We start from the raw sequence: 20,799 nt of genomic DNA, 5'->3' as shown, positions 1-20,799 counted from the left end.
TTTCCTTTTTCCTCCTACGTGAGGAAAAACATACGGATATTCAAAAGACGAGCAAATCATCCGAAACACAAAGCCATGCCTTTTATTCCCACTTCAGATTTAATCTGGAAGATAGTTTCAGAACCAGCCCCAGTAAAAGAACTGCTTTATGCAAAGCGAAAGAAAAGTACAGTTAAAAACTATTGAGTTGTAAAAGCAACGGAGCTACAACTCTTTAACATTCAAGCAACTATCTCTAGAAGGGAAGCAGATTATGCGGTATCATATTGCAAAAAGGCTGTTCGACCCTGTTGCACTTACTCAGAGCTACATATTTACTTTTGTCACTGTATAGCAGCGATTGCATTATATCCTTCCTGCCAGGACACTAGGAGAAACAGAAGGTTAAGTGTAAATGGGGGAGGGGAAAAGAAGGAGGGAGAAGCAGCAGGAAAAAGTCTAAAAAGGGAGAAAAGAGCAGCTGAACAGAAAAGAAAAAAGTTCCTAATCAAGGCAGGAAAGGATCCTAAAGAAACAGAGAGAAACAGATCAAGCACTGCACATATGGGATTACTAATGCAATTGTATTTCATCCCTGATATAACTGAAACCAAGATAGTTTGATCATAAGAAAATAGATCCATTTCATTAAGCACACATAAAAGTGGGAGGCACAGAGTCTGGCACCAGCATAGCCTAAAGGAATTTCCATGATTTGTGCCATGAATGCTGAATGGGAGACTTGTAAAAAGCACCTTTCTTTTAAGGATAGCTTGGTGGAATTTGTAAATATATCCAAAAAAACAACTGACCAACCCTGAAGTAAAATAGTACAAAGCGATGAAAATACCAAGGGCCCTTTCACCAGATATAAAAAGCTGCACGCAAACACCTTTTCTTGAAGGGAGCTCAAGCAATCCAGAGGTCAGTTGGACATATGGGTTTGGGTGGGTGGGGGAGTGTTCTCAAGATGTTGGTGAAGCAGTAGAAATGGCAGAAGATTATGAGGTCTGGTTTCACAGTTCAAAGTTTCCAGAAATCAAGCTTTTATGGGTGGGGGCTGTTGGGGAAATATGTCTGACAGTATCAAAACTGGGTTCCCTATAATCACTGCCACTTTTGCCAAGGCAGGTCATGGCATCTTTATAGTAATTTCAGCAGACATCAGATCAGACACTGCCATCAGGCTTGACAACCAGACCTCTAGTGTTTTATTCATTTTGTGGAGGATCCACCATCCTAATACGCCCAGGCCATTCCTCTCCTCTTGAGGTGCTTCTACAGTGCTGTGCCTCAGCTTCTCCTGGTGTTCCAGAAGAAGGATTGGACTGATCAGAGGGAGAGGTGGTTGCCTTGCAGCCAGCATGGTCCCATGTGTGACAGGTCTCCAGCCAAAGGCCCCTGGCCCCATTTCCATCCTCCTGTGAGGCTCAGCTGCTGTTGCACTCAGCCGTGGCCCAGCATACAGCCCTGCAGGGCAGGGGTGCCCTCCATCTCCTCACACAGTCCCATGGGCCAGTCTTTTTGCCTCTCCTATTGTGTGAGCCCATGCCAGAGGTCTGGACAATGTAAAAACTATTTTGCCTTTGCTGCAGAAAGAGCTAGAAGGAATATTCAACTCATTAACAGAATGTCTTGGCTTGAGTAGAGGTGGCATTTTTCTCAAAAATGTGTTAGCTAACTCATTTTAACTACTATATTATATATTCTGGTGCAGGCTTAGCAAGTAGTGTTTTAATATGCCTTATGAAGTGTACATGAGTCTAGGAGTGAGCCAACTAAATCATATTAAAGTGCAATTTATCCTGCTGATAATAGGAATCTAAAACCTGTTAGCTAACACACCTGAGAAAAGAGAAACAAAACAAAACTTCTTTTATTCCCATCTACCAGCAGCTCTAGCACTAAAGTAGATTTGTGGATCTCAAGATGGTTTCAACATAAGAAACAGTGACAGGCAGCCAAATGGGTACATTAAGTCACAACTGTCTCTAAAAATATTGGTTTATAACAGCACAGAAGCCTTTTGAGTCTGGCTCTTCCAAATTAGCTGTATGAAAGGATTGGGAATCTCCACTAAGTTGATGGGACATGCTTAAAAAAAAAAAACAAAAACTGGGCTCTTGCTAGACTTTGATAGGAAGCATGAGTCCATAATAATCCAGAGCTGATGAAGAGGAGAGAGACAGAGTGGTACTGCTTTGGCAGTGAAAATACAAATAACTCCATTGAACCCAGCCAAATTTATTCCAGGACAATGAAGAATAGCATCCTGGAGCTGTAGTGCTATAATCATTGGATAACCAGATGTTTTATTGTCTCTGCAAGATAAATATTAACTAGAGACTCAGAGAATGATCAAGGTTGCAAAAGGCCTCTAAGATCATTGAGTCCAACTATTAACCCAGCACTGCCAAGTTCACCACTAAGCCATATCCATAAGTGCCCCTCCTGAACACTTTTTAAACACCTCCATGGATGGTAACTCAACCTCTTGACTGGGCAGCCTGTTCCAATGCCTGACCACTGTTTCCACAAAAAAATATTTCCTAGTAACAAACCTAAACCTCCTCCGGTACAACTTGAGGCCATTTTCTCTTGTCCTTGCTCTTGTTACCTGGCAGAAGAACCCAAACCCCACCTGGCTACACCCTCCTTTTATGTAGTTTTAAGGAGCAATAGAGTGTCCTAAGCCTTCTTTTCTCTGGGCTAAAGAGCCCCAGATCCACCACCTGCTTCTCATAACACTTTGCTCCAGGTCTTGATCAGCTTAATTGTCCTCTGGACACACTCCAGGGGCCAAAACTGGATTCAAGGTGTAGCCTCAGCAGTGCTGAGTACAGGGGACTCTCCCAACTCTCCCTGACTAGTGTATTCTCATTTGTTGCAGGGACAACATTCTTGTTGAACATTGCAGAGCTGTGGGTATATCTATCAGAAGTGCTCTAATCCCTGGGAAGATAGGCTTACTGGCTCCAGTCCTCTGAACCTGTGTTCTTCCACATTAAATTACTCTTTTCCATCACACTGGGACAGCACCCACTATTGACTAGTGTAAGTCTTCTCCATATATTTATAGCCACATGAAGCATGCATCTTAAGTAACTAAAATATCTTACAGCATAACCTAGGCTTAGCATAGAAAAGAATCACAAAAAACAATGGTGGGAAAGAGGAAGAATGAAGGGAAGAATGAAAAACCGTGATGAGCATTCTATACATATCAATCTTTACTTCCTCTTATTACAAGTGCTTTATTTAAACAATAGTCACATACCAAAATCTTGAAAATTTATGAATATTCAGTTTGTCCATAGAGTATCAGCAGACTAAGGAATTGTCCTAAGGCTGGACATGCGAAGCAAGATCAGTGTGTTCTCTAAGAAAGCCTATATAGTTTCTGGCTTGTAATTGTCACCTATAAAAAGTCACATCACTTGCCCCTTCTATGCAGCAAGCAAGCAAGGATTAAATTCTTTGGCTATATTCCTCCTTGCTCCACATCTCAGGTGCTTATTTTTATGTGGGTAAAACCCTACCCCCATGTACCATGTTTGTGTTGGCATGAAATGACAGTAAAATATAGTGAGATCCAGTAAGCAGCTGCCTTAACACAGCTCAAAGAAAGGAAATTCCAGCTTCCCTCTTTGTGCTCATGTCTGCAGCTAAAGCACAGCAAGTGGATGGAGAACCTCAGGCACAAGGAGGTGGGAGAAGAGGAACAGGTAGCATTGCTGACCGGAGATGCCAAATGGGATGTCAAGGAGACATGGACAAGATGGGCTTAGCACAGTGTCCAAATCTATGGCTGAGGGTGGGCACAAAAGGGAAAGGTCATCTAGGAAGAAGCTACTGGAAATTGCTTATAAGGTATAGACAAAAAGCTCTGTATGGATGTTCCCAGATCTAGAGCCTTTGACTAGACTGACAAAAGGTAGCCCTTTCAGAACCGTGTTTTCAAGACAATAATCCCAGCTTTGCCAGTGGGGGAAGGTGTGCAGGTCCTTCACTGTTGCTTCTTCCTCCTCTGTCCCTGATCGATCAGAATTAACATGCTCTGTGGTGCATGCCAAGCTGAAAAACTCATGCAGTATTACACCCTCACAATTTTCCAGGAATTTATCTGAAGTGGGAAACTGTTGAGAAACTACTGCAGCAAAGAGCCACAACAAAGCAGAGAGCAGGTGACAGAGAGGGAAGTGGCACGCATGCTGTCCCTGGCCATGAGGGACAGCCATAGGCAGTGATAGGTACTCTGTCCTTGGTTGGATTTCCATCTGCTTTTCCATTTGGCTCAGATATTGGAAAGCACAAATTATTTTGATTTTATTTTTATCTTCACTCAGTATTTAGAATTGAAACCTCATTTTCCCAGGCCATGTATATTTGCTTTGTATCTGCCACAAGGGCAGCAGTTTGACCCTGATAAGTCATATGGGGTATATGAAGCAGTTGGCCCACAAGTGGAGTTAGACTTCTTGTCCAGTCATCCCTGTCATCAATGGAAAGCACTTTTGGCTTCTTCCATTGCCCACTACTTAATTCAGTTTCACCACCTGCATAGTCAATAAATGCACCCATGGATTTTCCCATCTAAAAGGATAACATTAGGTTTATGAATTTACCATTTCCATAGTGACTTGGTAAATCCTGAGTTCCATCAACACTCCCTGCTCTCCCCTACACTCTGGAAAGGAGTAGCCCTGAGGATGATTTATCCTGCAAAAATAAAAACACGGGTTACTATTACTGGTGTACTGATGATTGTACACAATATCATCACAGCAGAAACTTAATGGGTAGCCATGTAGTAGCATCACCCCAGCAGTCAGCAATGTCCACTTTGGCCAGCTGCAAGTTCCCTGTGCCCCTCATGCATTCCCCTCCCATTCAGCCCTCCTGCCACAAGGTCCTGACCTCAGTTATGCCAGAGGAACCCAGAGAAATGCCAGGGTTGGGCTGATGTCTGATGTGGTGCATGCATAGCACGCACAGTGAGTGAGGACAGCTCCATGCCTGAGCTGGCTCTGGGAGAAGGGAAAGGCTTGGGGTTGCTGTGGTGGATGGTACTCCAGCCACAGGCAAAGACAGTGATTCTGTACAGGCTCTATCAGCTTGTCTCCTTCCCTATTCCAGGTTACTACACGCAATAGATCCTTCCAGGGGTAAGCAGATACCTGTGAATTGGCTTGGTTTTGTTTGTTTATCTATTTACCCTCAGCAGCTCATTCAATACAGGGAATAAATGTAGTCTTGTACTAACGGAGTCTTTTCTGGAAAATATAAATTATCTTTCTTAGCCAGGATTTAATGAAAATCTGAAAATAATCATTTTGTATAATTAATTTTAAAAAGTAACCCTTATTGTATTGTGTTAGCAAAACTAGGCCTCTTTGACAATATTTAATGAAGATATTAAAAGAAAGAAAAAACATCTTCTGTTCAAAAATATTTTAAAATAATGTGACGAGAGTGAATGTGTGGGAGGAGCCACCTGGCAATCTATGAAAGAAGGAAGTCAGACTTGGTCGTCTTCCATTACAGAAACTTTTGCCAAGGTATACAATTCTAAGTGTTTTATGAAACATTGTTTTGTCAGCTTGCTTTAGTAAGCAAAATCTCTGTTGATTTAGCATCTGGTACAGCAAAAAAAGTCTAATCCAATAGCACATCAGGTAATGCTGACTTTGGTATCTAGTGCTCCTATCTAATACTGAAGAGAATATACATCCTTAAAATCAGTGCCTGTCACAAGATAATTTGTTCTCATGGCACTTCTGTTATTATCAGCCAATATTACATGACAGTGGCCAAGATAATTGCTAATAGGCACAAACTTACCAGTCACCAAGGTACCCTTAATGGACCTGAAAGGGGCTGAAACAGACACAGCTTAAGCCACCTTCTCTTTTCCTTTGCATTTTTAGGTACTTTTTTAGTCTCTGAACAATTTAAAGCCTTCTCTTCCTTTGAATCAAGAGGAGAGAGGAAATAGCTTGAAATTCTTCCAAAATATCTTCTGCCCTCTGGTTGAACAGCCTTAAGGCACTTTAGAATCCACTATGCCACACTACAACCTACAAAGGGAAACCTGAGCAATGTGTTTCACTACACTGTCTCCTTTGGCATGGGGGGTTTGCAGCATTTTGATTGACTCAGGCCAAGCTGGTGCACCACGCTGCTGGCTGTTTACAATAGTCATGAGATCTTTACAAAACACTTCCACATAACTATGGAGGTGTTTAAAAGATGTGTAGATATGGCACTTGGGGACATGGTTTAGTGGTGAACAGTGAACTTGGCAGTGCTGGGTTAATTGTTGGACTTGATTATCTTAGAGGTCCTTTCCAACCTAAACAATTCTATGACTTGAGCTGAAACAATCAGGTATAATAAAAGCTCTTTTTTTTTTAAAGCATGTCTGAAAGATCAGTGGTTAGACCAGCGATTAGCACAGTTAACAGAAGTAAGTGAGCAAGTGGGAGGGATTTTTCTTCCACAATGCAGATGTGTTCGAGTTCTGTAGATGCCTCCTTTGCAAGTGGCATTGTCTGCTTCTTGCAATATCCTCCCTTAAAGAGAAAGCATCATCCTCCAGGCTGCATTTACAAAGATGTGTGGTTTGGATGTATTTTATAATACAAAAATGACATAATTACTTTGCTTCTAGCCAAGTCTATGGACAAAGTGACCCAAAGTCTTGTACTTTCAGGAATAAAAATAGGTTTACATTATTTCTACTGTCCTTGGTTTGACAAAATACCATATGCCTCCAGTCACTAGAGCTTTTTAGACTAAGGATAAAAATTGAACCCAGAATACAGTTCTAAGTCAGTCTCTAACTAGGAAGTTTCCTTTTCAATAAAAACATTGAGTTTTTTTCTTTCTTTAATTCAGTAGTATAGTTGTAATCACTAGAAGTGGTAAACCAAGTTGAATAATTTTAACAAATGTTTTTAAAATCCTGCATAACTTTGTATTTTTATCTTCTGTTCTATTTTCCAGACACATGAGGAAGGTGCTGAGTAAAATCCTGGCCCTGAGTTGATTGCAACATTGACCTATAACTTAGGCTGAGGTTGTAATACTGGTTTATAACCTGCTCTATCCAATTCATTCCCCTTTACTGTTAAAGACAAATGATGGCCTACTGGCTAAGGCGTGGAATGAGAGTATCTCCATTTAGTTCTCTGCTTTGCCATGGTCAAAGAAAGTCATGTGGTAGAAAAGCCTTTGAGGGATTTCACTCCTCTTTTGCAACTCCTAACCTCCATTCATTTCCAAAACACAGGTCAGACATCTCAGAAGATTTCAACACTGAGATTTTAGCAGCAGTTCATCCCCTCTGAGAGGAAGGATTATAACTCCTCACTCTCTCACAATAAGGAATTCATAAATCTGTGGAACACTAGTGAATTACAGTGATGGGCTCAGTGACCATCCTTCAGGCAAAAAACTAGGCAGAAACTGGTATGAGTAAATAAAGTTGGTTTTATGTACAAAAAGCTGTGGAAGCTCAGTTGGAATCTCAAAAAACCTGTTTTCCACAGATGTGGAAATAATAGATAGAAGGATTTTAGTAGTGAGTATTGCTTTGGTGTCTATGTAAAAAATTTCCCTCATCTGCAGCAGCATGTACACACCTTAAAGGTCCTTTCCAACCAAAGTGATTCCATGAGTCTGGCTTTTTCATGTGGCTGTCCTAGAGGCAACTACATTTCAATAATTCCAAGTGGGCAACATGGGAGGAGCCCTCTGAGCCTGACAGCCAAGCATTACACAAATCCAGAGCAACAAAGCACATGGGGTAGATGCCTTCTGTATAAATCTGCAGATAATTGCCTCATCCACTACCAGCTATAAGTGTTTTTCATTCCTTGGGGTGAAAGGTAGGGCAGGAATTCCAGCCGTAGCCCACCTCTTGTGGATAGCTCTCTCAGAATAGCACAGCACAGCCCCCAACGTGTTGCTGCTTACAACCAGCATCAGACATCACACAGAGCTCATTAGTCAGTTTAAACACAAGTCTTCTAAACTGGTGTGGTTTAAAAAAACTGTTCCCCAATGTTCTTGGCTTCAGATGGAGATACTTTAGCAGTAAAGTATACTCCAGTGGTAAAGACTGGCCATTTTCAAAAGAGCTTTACACAATATAGAAGGAAGGATCTGCAGGTATATATATAATGTATCTTTTTAATGATGTATGCCTTTAAAATTGACAGGGACAGGGACTCCCTCCAATAAGAACTTATTGCAATTACTATTTATACTTTTATCAATATTGGAAAGTAAAATCATAATGCTGTGTAGTTTGATATCATGATAAACCAGAAAAAAACCCATAATAATTCTCAAAATTCTCATAAATTCTCTAATAATAATTCTGATAATAAAAAAGTGTAACAAAATTCCCATAATATTTCCAGAAAACTATCTGCATATTGCTGTCTGCTAAATGTTCTTCCGTGTGTATTTACATATTTGATCTCACAGTAAAATATGTCTTTTCTGTACATCTCCAATACAGAAAGTAGTCCTGAGTCCTGTAGGTTGCCTTTTGAATACCTATTTCAAAAAGAAAAACAATTCATACTGTCTTTGTTGACACATTGCACAACTCAGATGTCAAGACTAGAATTATTCCCTGCCAATATATTCTCACTTTATAAAATTGATGAAGATACAGAAGGAAAATAAATAGGGCAATAACTGCATGATATAATTTAGTGTAAACAGTAAAACGAGCTTCTTATTTGCAGCTTCCCATGGGACATGAGTACTGATAAGGAATTTCCTCCTGTTTCTAAAGTAGAAAATGAAAAAGGATAGATAGAGAGGCACCAGTTACTAAACTGCAGAGCAGCCAGTAAGATAAAAACAGATGGAGACCTGGCTCAGAGGATTGGTAACAGGATATGGTAGTTTTTCCTTCTAAGTTACTGACTTTTATCAAATTCAGGTTGTTAGCTACTGAAAATTGTGGTATTACCATTCAATGTATGTTCAGTGGTCTTTATCAAAAGGGCTGTTTGTTGCAGTCCTGTTTTTATGGTTCCAGGACCAGTTGAAGTGGCACCCCAGGGTTATTCAAGCAGACACATTAAGCTTTGGGTACAGAGAATAAAATTCCCACCCAAAGTAGATCTCAGTCTCCCAGCAAGATGAGGAGATGGAGTAGAGCTGCCACAACACTGCTGACTTTGCGACACCTGTTTTCTGACCAGAGAGGAGTTGTTTTCAGCTACAGACTTTCAGTGCCTTTTACTGACAGATCTTCTAATGCAGCATTCTCTGATGATGATGATGATGGTGATGATGAGATGATTATGCATCATTTATTCCCTTCCTAATGTGAGAACTGCTTCCTGGGCACCCCGCTGTCCCTTTTCTTCCCTTCCCTCTATTTTCTTCTCAGTCTTTCACTTTTTCTCTATATTGTTCAGGTCTATTGACACACTGTTTATTTAAAGCAATCAATAGTGAGAGTATGACTTTACATCTTTGCTTCTGCCTAGATCATTAAAATGATCTAGGTTTTGTCTTGGGCAGAGTTCTTTTTCTTCGTCTCACTTCATCCTGCCATCTTTTCCCCTGTTGAGCTTAAAGCTTTTAGGTTTCATCAGGAGGGCTGTGGGCAGAGGTGGTGGTTCAGAGGGTGCCCTGGTGTCTGCAGACCAGCTGGGAGCAGCCCCTCACTGGGATAGGCAGGCACTCTACCGAGCCCCACTGGGGCCAGTCCGTGCCCTGGGGACATTGCCCCCTAAAGTGGCAAGCCTACTGCAATGATCAGAGCTCAATCTGATCATTGCAGTAGTTTATTTTAAGTAATGGTGGCCTTGCATCTGTTAAAATTGTTTATGTGAGTCTTCTTCCAGCAAATTTGAGGTGACTTTTTTTTTTTTGGTTGGGGTCTCAAGCCTGTTTATTGGCAAATACCCTAATCTCATCTCAAAGTCCAGCATGCTGAGTAAGTCAAAAAAGGTGCCTGAGAATACTTGAGAAATAAATTGCAATTGTTATCCAGTTCAGCAAAGATGATTTTTCATTTCCTAAGTGACTAGGTCTTTTGAAGAGATACATCATAAAAGGAGAGCAAAGGTAAAACTTTTCAGTCTCTTCTTAGTGATGAATCTATAACTGCCAAGATGCAAACTAGCTGGAAAAGCAGCAAAACCTATATTCTCCCTTCCACCTTTCAATTTTTAAAATAACTTTACATTTTAGAATTGGAAAAAAATAGTTTAGTGCCCCATTGTCTCTCCCATCTCTCACTCCTAACCAATGTTTTTAAACATACTATAAAGTTAATCCAAAAATTCAGTAGTGATTTAAATTCTTATAATAGCCACAAATAATTACCATTCTGCTACTATTCAGGAATTCCATCTATTTATCTCAATGACAGAATAGGCAGAAACACATAAAGTAAACAGAGTCAAGTCTGATTAGAGAAGCAGGCATTGAGTTTCATTTCCCAAGGACATTACATTTGTAAAATTAGTATCTGAGAAAAATTTGAAATGTCTTCAAACTGGAAAACTAATAAGAGATTTTTTTTTTTCATCTTTTTTGTAGAGTTAATACTTCTGGAAATGAATTATTCAACATTTCTTTAATGCTTGAAAAGATAAAGAATATCCTTTTAGCTTCACAGATATGGGACAGCAGAATATCTACTCCTATAGAAATAAAAAATGTACCTAGTTTCTTACTGTTTCCACAATCTGTGTGGCACCTGCATATGAGATAAAAATTCCTGCAGATATGCATTTTGATATGCAAAGATTGCTAATTGTCTTTGTAAGATACATTGTATCATTATGCAAGATATAATAGAAAATACAATACTTTTTACAGCATTTTAAAACTAACTGGGAAATGTAATAATGAACTTAAATGCAATTTTACAAAAGATTGTGTTTTTTCCAGACATCAATTAAAACACTAGGGAAAAGCTTTCTTTAGCTTTTTTACAGTAATTTTCTGCAGAAGACCTGTTTCCTGAGAGTTTAATTTTTAAAAATTTTCTTGTGTTTTAATATTGATGCTAAGGTTAGGATAAAAATAGTTTATTAATTTCTAATTATCATTGCTTCAGACAGCATGGTGGAACAGATTTAGCACTCATACCCTCTGGATTAAGTATGAAGCCTTTAATCTCAAAGAATGTGTACAGCTGGTAACAGGGAATCAAGAAGACAACATACTGTAAAGGGTAATGCAAGAAACAAAAAAAGAACTGCATAATGACTGTGATTTTACTTAGCAAAGATGTGTGCAAACAGTTGCTGTTGGCTTTTACTTTGAATACCTGTTGTGGGTATGTTGGAAGCTTTGGATGTTTCTATAAAAATCAAAGCAAAACAAAGTTTATATTTGGTGAAGTTGGGTTATGAGCTCAGTTTTGCTCTGAGAAGAAAATTATCACACTTTATGCATTATGTCAGTGTAAATGTGTATTGGCTTAGATGAATTTGAGGGAACCTTTTTATGTATCTAGTCTGAATTTCAAGCTTATAATGAAGAAACAAACCATGGTACTCTGAAGCATCATGACATCTCTGACCAAGGGATCTGCTTATTATTGACTCTGAATATGCCCGTATAATATATCCAAGTTATAAACCTTCCACTACACATGCAGCAGAGATAGAGAGAGAGATAAATGCAATGCTTTCAACTTCTTAGAGGCATGGACTGTACTTGGATGTATATTGAGTTTTCCAGATGAAAGTCACTGCAGACATAAGGAGCAAAAGCCACTGAACGGAAGGCAAAGCACACAAGCCTGGGGTGCTTCCAGCTCTGCCTCTGATTCACCTTCTGGCCCCAGATTAGTAGCTTTGCATCTTCAGATGTTTTTATTAACTGTTTAATGAGCATTTCTGATATTTGGCTACATATTAGAGATGCCTAAAGGTCACTGTACAGATGTACTAAGTTTTTCTGCTGCCAAGTCTTTATTGCCAGGTCTTCTCTTGAACGCTTAACAGTGTTCAGTGAACTCTTGGTAGGAACAAGGCTAGTGGGCAAGGCAGGAATAGGACACCTGGAATACTAAATAGATAAGATGAATTAATGGGAAATTTAGATTAAAACAGAGCTACAGAAAGAAAACCATAAAAGAGGAACAGAAAGGAACTGAGAAAAAAGGGGTCAGTAGAGATGGGAACAGGAAATGAAAACCACACCTCACATGTTGCAAAGCGCAATCCTTTCAGGATGGCATTATCCATACACTATTGTCATGGAGTCACTGTTGGAAATAAGGTACATCCTTGTGGTAGGCACCTACCCAAAGAAAACCACAAGTGCCTCATCATCTTGCTGGTGATTTGCCATTACCTTCAGCGGGTGAGATGCAGGTGAGATACTTCAGGTCAGACACTGGTGGTGCTGAAATCTCACTTGCAACAACAATGGGAAACCAATATGAAAAAAATCACATTGGCATGGCCCATTTCTGTGGATCACTAAAGGTTTGAATATTGTGGCTTTTTAAAAAATGGAACACCAAATTTAGGTTTCACAGTATATTTTTGTATAGTTTTTAACTTGTGTGCTGGTTAATATTAATTAAGTTTAGATTCTTGCCTACAGGATACTTTCCTTGCAGGTAAAAGCAACAATAATTGATGAGAAGATAAAAATAAAAAATTTCATATACCGACCCCATTGTTTCACTCTCTAGACTGAAACAATAATATGCTTTGCTACAGCCTAAATCAGATTATTATTTCCGATTCCACCAAATTATATTTTGAGCTATCATCAAGAAGGAGAAGTATATGTAAACTGGCTATCAGGCACAGAATAAATCATATTTTGTCTTCCAGTAAACACTTAAGCCTCAAAACATCCGATTATCACCAACAGGGAAAAAATGCAAAGTTCTTAACAAGTTAGTAAAGGCATCTGGCAAAGGATGGAGATTTTTAATTTTTAATTTAAAAACCAACTATCATTCTTACTAAAAATATCTCGAAACAATCAGGTGATCTTCAACACTCCAGATGGGTTAAAATTTTCCACAGAAAGCTTTTACCAGTCTGCAGTAATCTGTCATGACTCTGCTCAATATGAATAGTGTGGATGAAAAATGTGTGGCTTATTGGTTCACATACAAAATGTGTAAATAAGGAAGCAGAGAAGAATGTGTGGGCATGTGTTTTTATCAAACTTTCCTCGCTCATACACAAAGATTATGGTCTTGAATATGGCATGCAGCCCTAGTGAGTAAAATGTCTTGGGTTCATTTCCTAGGAACGCAACAACTTTTGTCATTTCCTACCTTTGCCTATGTAAGGCCCAGAGCTGCCTCTTTATCCGTTTGAGGACCACAGTAAGAGGAAATTAATATTTGGTATTTCCAGCAATCTCAGATGAGGAAGAATGTCATTACTCCTAAGTCCTTATTGCACACAAGTCAAGATCTGCTTTCATGTAAATAACAGTGACTAAACCAATGTCTCAGGCATTTTTTTGTCTCTGAGTCTCCCATTCCTTTTTATAGGAATATCATAGAATATCTCCAGTTGGAAAGGATATATTATAGACCTTCTTCTTCTATCTTGAATTTAAAACTGTATGTCCATACACCTAAGAAACACTTTTTATTCAATTCTATCCATCTAAGATTCATTTCCATTGTTTCATAAAATCTTGAAGACAATGCTTGTCTCTGCATAATTTAATTGACAAATCATTAGAATGACATATGTTAATTTGAAAGAAAGGAATATGAACTAGATGTATTTTTAACTTAGCTTGCATGTCTAGAATGTGCTACACTAAGAAAGGCTTTTTTAGATCTCACAGAGAGCTTTTAAACCTTAGGTGCCAAAAACTGTATTTTGGCCCTGAAAGAAAAAAGCTTCTGTTCTTTAACTCAAGATAGTGAGGCTAATTGATGTAGGCTAATTCTATTTGGATCTCCAAAAGCTGGTTTAGGAGGGGAGCATTCAGCATGCTGGGCACAGCTGTGTTAGCGAGGCTGTAAGATAACTGAAGGAGCACTGTGGTGTCTCTTACAGCTTTGGAGAAAAACTGGTACATCACACCCTGCAGCAGCCCATGGCACCAAGGAGATGCTGGGGGGTTGTGATAATGAGTCTTGTGCAAAAGCAGATTTTTGCTGGGTAAAAGGGATGATTTCTGCCTTAATGAGAGCACACCTTCATGGTTATCAAGGGAGTTTATAAAGCCTTGATCACAAGCTAACAAATCCTGGTGTCTTTCCCTTGTGAATCAGGTTCTTAGGAGGGAGAATTCACTTTATCTGCCTAAATACTTAATTCAACATTGTATGTTCTTAGGGGTGCTTGTTCCCTGCCCACTCCTTGCTTGTCTCTTACTCTGCACACTGGATTTAAGGGCAGGGTGCTCATGCTCCTTAGGAGAGTAGGAGTTAGGCACTGAGACACCTGGCAGAGCCCATCCTTCTGTCTCTTGACTCGCACAGGCACTCCATGGCACCACAAATGCCCTTCCCTGCCACATGGGGTGCAATGCCAGGGAAGGCAGGTGGCATATTTTGAGTGACATTTACCCATGGACTTCACTGAAAAGCATTGCACTTCACATCATTTCAGCACTGGGCAGGCTTTTCCTCCATCTGAGCTTTTGGATGTCTAGTCTCCTCTTAATGATAAAGGACAAGTGCAGTAACCAAAGCAAGGGGAAGGGAAAAAGTTAAGAGAGAGGTGCCATTAAGGTTTCCTAGGATTTGAGATTTAAACACTCTTTTTAATTTAAAAAACCCAATCCAAAGAGTGTGATGAAGAGTGAAAACAGGCTTGTACTTAAAGATACTTGGAAGATGTATTAGAAAAACAGGCAAAAAAGGTCTTCAATTTCCTAGCTATGTCTTTACTAAGACCTTTACTAAGACCTATTGGCAGTGCCCAGGTCAAATGCTTGGCACTAACAGACAGACATTCATGGTGTACATCATGATGGACACCAGAAAAGGAGGTGGAGAGAGACAGGAAAATCTATGCCCAGTGCCTGTCATTGCAGAATAAACCTCCACGTAAATTATGGCTACAATCTTGGGAAAGTTTTGCTTTTGTTGTCCCAAAGGGTTAGGTATTTTGTTAAATAAATAGGAATTAAGAACATTTTAATATCCTAAGAATTTAGCACATATGTTGTAATGACATGAAAGTGGCAATACTGGCAATTTTTGTTTTATGCTAGAATTCCACCTGCACAAAGAACAATAGAAGTCCATATCATCTAACATCTGCTCAGGACAGGGTGATGATGTTACAAATCATGGTGAGTACTCACTCCCTGTCTGCTAACTCACAGTGAAATCCACTTCATACACAGTTTGAAGAGGTGTCTACGTAATGGATTGTATAATTTCTGCTATTTCTTGGGTTTGTGGGAGCTAGTGTGCCTTTGGAAATAAGCTTTGTTACACAATATTCCAATCATAGGAAGGTCTGAAAATGAACACTTTACTATCTGGACTGTATTAATATTAAATAGTTATATATTGTTTAATAAATATAAATATCTTAATATTTTTTCTACCAGAGAAAATAAATAGATGTATCTTCATTCACAATTTTCTGTGAATTTTTAGGGAAATTATCAAGTGTGAGAGACTTCAATTTTTTTATTTCTTACACAAAAACCCAACACTACAAACAAACAAGCTGCATGAGGTGAGTGAGGATTCTTCCTGCTCCATCCATTCTCTTCATTGTCAGTGATATAACAGAAGGAATTTGTAGGAATATGCTTTGTAAGTGGGATTTTTTTCGTAATAGTTAAGGTCGTGGAACAAGTTGAAAAGCATGAAATTCTGCTGCATAAATTATCATTAAAAATGTGGTTTATTTTTCTTTGGCAGTTGAAATTTTAATGCAATGTTCTGCTGAAATTCTGAGATTCAGTCAAGTTTTAACAAGCTACTGCTAGGAGATTGCATTATTTTTTATGCATTTGTTATTAAAATTCTTGATAAATGTTGCAAAGATTCTACCTGTAAATTGTTTTTCACTCTCTAGCTGATATTAAATAATTGCCACCAGAGCTGCATTTTTGATGGTGATTTGTCATATGGTATTATTTCTGCTCCTAAAGTGAACGAATGCAACCTTCATCAGGATCCTTGTCTGAAGCCTTACAGGAAATAAATTTCAAAATGGAACTCATCAGTATGTATGTGCATAAAATTCTCCATAAAGATATACTAGTACTATTTTCTTGCATTAAAGTTTGTGACAAGAGAATGCCACGGCTTTCAGCATGGGTGAAATGGATACATATTTTAATACTGAGTAAAATTTAATAGAAAAAGTTTGTGTTGTTCACCCAACTATATTTTGTTTTAGTCAGCATTTGTGCAGACAAAGCTACTCAGGAGCCGAAGAAAAGCTCACAGACCAGGTTCCTGTGACTCCAGCCACTCAGTCTGGGAAGATGGGAATTCTGTGGGCTCTGGGATGCTCTCCTCAGAGCATATGAAGGTACAGTTTTAGATCTGAAAAAGGAAAAAAAAAAGAATTTTTCTAACTTTTCTCTAGAACACTTTCTAATGTCTTAAGCTAACAGGTTCCCAGCTTGCTTCCAATCCTGGTTTATCGCTGTCCTTTAGGGGCTACATAAACTGCAGAGCATTTCTTGCATGCAGGGCTGCTTTCTTTAGAACAGCAGGGAGTCAGCATGGTGGCACTGGGGCAGCCTCCAGGGTGCCAGCCTGACCCCAGGCCCTCCAGCCAGCTGCTGCAATGGGAGATGCTGGCACATCAGTGGCTTTGTGCACCCATTTGCCACAAATGAGTGCAGAAAGGTGGCCACTGATTCTGTGAACACGGGCCTGACCCTTCCTCTCTGCTGGCTCCTCTGAGCTTTACACTTCTTCCAGCTTTTCTGGTGTTTTTGTACGGTCAGTCTTAGATGACTGAGCTCAAACCTCAGCAGGGTCTTGCTGAGTCTTGTGGATGAAGGAGTTTGATAATAAAACTTGTAGAAACAGACTACCATGAAAAGAAATCTCCCCAGTGGTTCTTACCATATCACATAAATGGCCATGAAAACCTTAACCATCCTGGGAGCCCAGAAGGAATGGGATCAATGCTGTCTGTGACCCCAGTCACCCTTTCACACTGCAGTTTCCATGAAAAATCAGCTTTTACCAAGATGGCTGCTCCCTGGATGGACTCCTGGGAGTGCAGACCACAGTCACACAGGTTGCTACCTGTGAGTCATTTTTCCTGGCTGTCATTCCAGGTGGACCCAGGGGGTTTCTGTGTTATCCTGGGAGGGTGGGTGGCTGGCCAGGGGAGCCTGAGTGAGAGAGGAGTGTGGAAAAGCCTGCAGCATCCTTCCACATGAGGATCTGCTGCTAATATCTGACCCATTCCTATAAATTGTCTTAATATGTGAAAACAATTGATGCTTCATCTATAGGTTTATCTATAAGTTTTGTATATGTGGCAGCCAGAAAAAGGTTGTGTGTCAGTTCTGAGTTTAATTTGAGAGAGGAGTGGGATCTGAAAGCTGTAGATGCTGTTTTAAAGCTTTTCTCCAGTACTGATGATAATGAATGATGTAAGCCATTCCTTCGGACTGATGATTAATCCTAATGAATATGTTGCATACGTATGTTTCACGGCTGTCATTAAGCTTCCATTTTAACTGCTCTTCCCCTTTACCCACTCCCACCCATGCCTGCAATCTGCAAACTCCTATTCCCTGTAGGTATTTTGATAGAGAAACAGACAGGTAACGATCCCGATGTCAGACTGTAAGCCATGCAACTGTCAGTTCATATTGTCTCTGACAGCCATTGACAGCTTGCTTCTTCAATTTTACTAAGATTAATATTCTTCACATGTTTTATTTATATTTACTGATCTTGCCGCAGTGAATTTTTAAAGAGACGTTTTCATGTTAAAACCTCCTGTTAAAAATCAAATCTGCATTTTCTTCAAAATTTGGGTTTAAATTTCATAATACCTCTTGCAGAATTTTTGCACGTTGCTAATGGTACCATCTCATGAACAATGCTTTATCCATACAGTGGTCAATACAACTTATTCCTATAAACCCCCAGGATCATCATCTGGGAACCTTCTCACCTCTGGAAGCACATCCACGTGTGGTTAACTTGACACAAGGCAGTAGTTTCACAAAGACAACTGCTGAGATGCATAAAATTATTCACATGTGCAAGTGTTTGAAAGAGCCAATTTCTGTAAGAGTAACATTGTCACCAGAGTAATGCTATAGATCTTCAAAATATTCACAGCAGCAAATGCCTGAAAGTTTAGACTTTGGGCTCTCTGGTGAAACTCCTGTACTGTTCTGTCCATTTGAGGCAGCTCACCATCTCTCTGGATGCTTGAATTGAAATAGAAACACATTGGGATGCTGAAATTGTAAATGCAATAAGGGAAATTACACTTAAGCCAAAAGAATTTTAAACAAGACAGAAATACTTGGAAATGTGGAAAAAAAATCTATTTGTATGAAAATTTTTATACAAATAGCAATAGGGTATTTAGCTAATTTATATGAAGATAATGTTTGAAAAATATAAAATTTATATCTGTGTACATAAATATATAATTTTGCATTGTGTAAATACAAAGGCAAAATCTTAAACTTGATCTCTATGGTATGTCTGTGTTAAATGGCATTAGTCAAATCACCCACTCCTTACTCAAAGATTTTCATCATGTGTCCTGAGTGCAGTCTGACTTATTTGACTTAATTTAAGGAAATTCAGATCCCCATCTTTACACAGTTATTAATCGGAAAATTTCCACTTCAGGACTCCTTTTAACCTCTCTGATCTTTCAAATTGCATGTCTCTTAACTTCATGAATTAGCCAATTCTGACTTCATCTAGCCATGAGATTACAGTGATGGTTTACCTCTTTTTTCCCTTCCTTTCTCTCCAAATCTGTATCATCATGTTTTTCCTATTGCCATGGCAATACAGCTAAGCATACACAAAAATGCAACAAGCCAAGTGCATGTAAAAAAGTTTGCACAAAGACAGAATTGCTAACTAAACAAGGGGCATTGCTGATACATGGCTCCTGCAGGGATACTAGTGGTGGGGGAGAATCCCTTTTTATCACCTCTCATTACCGAGCAAAGTGAAAACACCAACGGGGAGACAAGACATACCAGGATTTCCAGACCAGTTACGGGAAGGGATATCAGCATCAAGTTTGATATCAGCAACATAAAGTGTGATGTTTCCTTCAGATCATATGGAGCTCCAGCAGCCTCTAATGAAAATATGGGTGATTTAGCACTTTTTCACCAAAAATAACCCTGCCCTGGACCTTGGGGAGGAGGCATATTGTTAACTTAGAAACCTACAAGGGCACAGAAAAATCAATGAACAAATGAAAAGTCCCTCCATTTAGCCTAATAATTCTTTCCATATGCTTACATGTAAAATTAATAATAATTTGTCCTTCACTGACAAATCAAGACCACTTTTTAGCCCAAATAATTGTAATAAAGTAGTTAAAAGAGAGATGCCTTTGTTTTTTTCCTAATGTAAGAGGAAAATTTAGATGAACAAGCTGTAGTTTCTTACCTTTTTTTGTTTGATTTCATTTACATTTTATGTACATTAAATAATGTTAATTATTTTTTATGGAGAAGAGGTTTGTCTTATTTTCAGCAAAAGGAATGCTGATTGTTCTCCTAGGAATATTATAAGAATGTCAGGGAAAGCCATAAATATTTTATAAAGACTGATAATAGAGTTTTCTGTGCTAAGAAAAAGTCAATGATTTTTGAAAAGGGATACATAATGATTTTCTGACTAACTGCAAAAATGAGATGGCAGTAATTTTAGTATTAGATAATAAATATTGACATTTGTATTTCAATGAGTGTAATCAGGCTTTGGTTGGATATGAAAAGTCATGATTTTTTCATCACTATTATGCAAGCTTTTATGCTTGACTATTTCCACCAATGATATTAAACAATCTTTGCAGGAAGCCTCAGTAACTTCTCAGAATAAATACAGTAAGACTATGCAAGAAATTACATATGCTCTCTGCATCATATTGAGAGCTCATCTATTTTGCTCTCTCACTTAAAAACAACACTGTGCAACAGGCATCCTCAGACAAAAGCAGTCTATATGCAAAATGATCTGGTTTAAATGACATCTTTGGGCATATAGGTAACCTGATGCCCTCAGCATACTTTACCTTGTTTCATCTCTTAGCTATTCAAATTTACCAGTTAGGGGGGGAAAAAAAGACCTAGAAAACTCCCAGGGGTCGCTCAGAGTCTGAAGTGGTAGCTGTTATTCATGGTGGTGACCTATTATTGCAGAGACAGTAAAAAAAATCCTTATTCTGTGATGACTTCTCAGATTTTCAAAAGCTTTTGGTCCCAAAGTTACCACCCTTCCACCAAAGCCAAAATCCCAAACTGGTTTCAGAACAGCTACATTTCTGGTGAAGGATCCCCCCTGGGATACCTGGTATTTGATGAATTGAAAATGACATCATTCTTGTTGGCTTTAGGGCTGATAATTACTGTCTGCTGAGAACACAGAGCAGTGAATGGTGGCAGAGGGGAGCAAGCTGAAACCCAGCTCTTCGGTTACAAGTTCATTAGCAGACATGTCTGAAACAAACAGACCAGATTGTAAAATTGACTTGTTTTTACAATGCAGACAATTTTCAACAGAAGATTCTGAAGCAGTGATACTGTTTTCTCACCAAAAAGCCCCAGTTTCCAAGCAATGTATTTTTCAGGGCAGCACATCTGTCTCCTTAGTTGCCCACTCTTCAAAAGTCTCTCCAACGGTACCCAGTGAGA

The sequence above is a fragment of the Lonchura striata genome, chromosome 1, assembly GCF_046129695.1.
Source record: "Lonchura striata isolate bLonStr1 chromosome 1, bLonStr1.mat, whole genome shotgun sequence".
Classification (NCBI taxonomy): Eukaryota; Metazoa; Chordata; class Aves; order Passeriformes; family Estrildidae; genus Lonchura; species Lonchura striata.
Note: the sequence above shows the minus strand (reverse complement) of the source record.